Source organism: Triticum dicoccoides, chromosome 1B (genome assembly GCF_002162155.2).
Source record: "Triticum dicoccoides isolate Atlit2015 ecotype Zavitan chromosome 1B, WEW_v2.0, whole genome shotgun sequence".
In the NCBI taxonomy this organism is placed as follows: domain Eukaryota; kingdom Viridiplantae; phylum Streptophyta; class Magnoliopsida; order Poales; family Poaceae; genus Triticum; species Triticum dicoccoides.
In genome coordinates, this window is record NC_041381.1 from 566,838,560 (window position 1) to 566,841,783 (window position 3,224).

The following is a 3,224-nucleotide window of genomic DNA, read 5'->3' on the forward strand; positions in this document are numbered from 1 at the left end:
ATCCAGCGGCGCGGTGGCGGTCTCGCTGGGCGGCGGGGTGGCCAGCTGGTGGCGGCGCTCCGGCTCCCTTCGTTCCGCGGCGGCGGGGCGGCTGCGTTGCTCCCGTCTCGGGAGGTGGCGCGCGGCCGGTCTCTTGCCGGGTCCGGCCAGATCTGGCGTTGGGGGCCGACCGGCGGCGCGTGGCTCCGGTGGTGCGTGCCCGGCGGCTCTGGTGCTTGGAGGTCGCCGGGCGACGCGGGTAGGGCAGCGGTCGGGCGTGGCCGTTGCTCCGGTCGTGGGCGGCGGCGTGGGAAGGTCTCGGTGGTGACCTCTCGGTGTCGTGGCGGCTTCACGGTGGCTCGATGGATCTGTCTGCGGCAGCGGCCGGCTTCTCCGGCGTCGGCTTGCCGGTGGTCGGGCCGTCTCGACCTTCACCCCATCTCCTCGCCGCCCGGGCGCTTCTCCCATCATGGGGCTGGTCCTCTCCCGGTTGCGGTCCACCGCCCGTCTCGCGCCCGGTGCCGCGGGACCGAGCTCGTCTCGCGCACAATGTAGCAGGACCGAGCTCGTCTCACGCACGGTGCAGCAGGACCGACCTCGTCCCCCTCTCGATGCTGCAGGACCGAGATCGTCTCGCGCTAGGGGCAGCAGGACGGGTCGGTGGATGCCAGTTCTGGCCGACCTATTGGGTCTCGACGCTGGGGGTGGCCTAGGGGCGCGAAAGGTGAGACCTTTCCGCTCGTCTCTTTTGTCGGGGTGCGGCGGGTCTCGGGTGAGGTGGTGTCGAGGTCTTGGATGCTGGGGCGGTGGCCCTTGTGGTGGTTGCGCGGTGCTCTTGGGCAGAGCCCGTGCCTTGGTGCTGCCCGGTCACCATGGTCGTGTGGGCGGCGTGGTTTCCGGGGTGTGGCGTTCGGTGGTGGTGATGGTTGGTCGAGGTGAAAACCTGCTCTATCTTTGGACGGACCGACGGCGGCGAAGATCGTTCCCTTCTTGAAGGTGTCGTCGCGGCTCTCATTGCCCGTCATGCGGCTCCGGGGGAAACTCTGATCCTTGGATCGGGTGGTGGCGGCGCTCCGGTGTCGTATCCTTCCTGAAGGCGCCGTCTTGGAGCGCATGGTTCGTCATATGTAGTCTCACCTCTTCGGGGCCGTAGTGCTAGTGGTGGTGTTGCTGCGCTTAACGCCTATGTATCCTGTCCTGGTTGTGTGCGTGTGTTGCGGTGGTGTGGCGTGTGTTTGTCCGGATGCTTGTGGTTTGATGCTTTATATATAAAGCGAGGCGAAAGCCTTTTTCGGTAATCATCCAACCGCCATACCTGCACCATTATTTTTTGCACACATTTCATTCACAATATAAAGATCATAGTAGAACTACAAACTACGTAGACATCGACCTAACAAAATCGGAAAGACAGCAGAACACCTTTGCACAAAGGACCACCACACCAAGGAAAATTACAATCAAGATAGACCGACCTCCAGGGTGGCTCATCAAAGGTGAAGTCATCGCCGTTGAACGAATCAGATCGGGGCGATGCCCTGGACTCGCAAACTCTAGATTTGGCACTCCCGCACGACTAAGACGCCGGAGGAGGAAACCATATTTGCTAACCGTCAATTACGAACCCAACACAAGATCCGTCTTTCAGATGTCGTTGATGCTGTATCTGCATCCATTCCTCGACTACCTCCCAAGCCCCACATCCGTGCTGGAGTAGACGCCGTCGCAACGGAGGAGCCCGACGGCACAAGTCCACCACAAGGATGCCGCCGCTGCCACGACATCACTGTTTGAACAGGCTAGTTCCCAAATCTATCATCAAACATCAACTTGTTTGTCTCATAAGGGAGGAATTGGAGCTTCTTTATTCAACGTCACCTTCGCCGCTGCCGAAGTCAAAACGTGTAACGACTCAAAATCTAGGCCACCGGGGCCATAAAACATAAACCTACCAAATCCGCACGCGCGGGATCCGGCAACCCTCCTCAGCACTAACGATAGAGAGGTCGTCAGAGGATGGGGGCCACTGTAGGACGACACCGGAAGGTTGGCTTCTCCTGGCGGCGGCTAGGGTTCCAGTCTGCACACACCAAAGGAAGACATATATCTTCTCTCTATACTTGCACCATTCTAAATGTATAATTTTTTTGAACACAATACGATCAAAGTCGCTCACATACACGAGCATACACTCACACCTATGAACACACGCACACACATCCTATCCTTATGAGCACTGAGAGACTGAGCCAACATAGCATCTTGAGATTTTTTTAAGTCATCACAGGCGCCTCGCAGTCGATGGAAACGTCTCCTTCCACTGAAGGAACATCACCGAAAGACTGAAATAAATTCAGGAATAATGCGAGCACCAATGTAAGTCTAGGATTTGAACCCTGGTGGGCTAGGGATACCACTGTCTTCCTAACCATCCAACCATAAGTTGGTTCGATTTTAGTAACTAGTTCTCTCGAATTGTATTTCCACCACAAGAACACTTTGTTCTCTCTCTCAACTGGGATTACAAGTGATACATGAAGGAGGAAGGCAAAGTAGATGCCGTGCCTTGATCCAAGTCCGAATGTCTTTTCTTCTCGATCTTCTGGCTTTAAGTAGTGTTAACCCACTCGGGGCCCATGAATCTCCTGTTGGGTTGTTTGATCCTCGTTGGCCTTATGATGCCGCGCCCCTCTCCTTGATTGGTCCACTTGTCATGCTTTCCCGATGGCGTGGATGAGACTACTGCCATGATAGCGCTTTTTCCACCGTGCATTTAGTTTCCATGGCAGTGTTCTTGTCATTCCCGCCCAGTGGCTTACTTGGGACGCTGACATCCCCCTCCTTGACCTGCGCAGCTTGCCCCCAAGCCGATAACTGAGGAAAGCGATGACAAAGTGACAGAGCATCCTCCCATGCGACATCGAGAATGTCAGGATCAGACCAATGAACCAGGAGTTGCTCGCGACGGCAGGAGGGAGTGCGTCGCCATCGGTTGTTCAAAATTTCAAACGGAACCAAGGTGCCATCAGATGGAATGGGTAAGTCAAACAAGCAGCTAGACCTGGTGCCAAGTCTTGTCTTAGTTGGGACACATGAAAAACAGGGTGAACTTTGGAAGTGGTTGGCAAATTCAGCTCGTACGCCATCGGGTTGATAGCTCGCTTGACTGAAAATGGTCTAAAGTATCTGAATGTCAGCTTATGGTTCACCCTTTTTGCCATGGACGTCTGCACATAGGGCTGCAG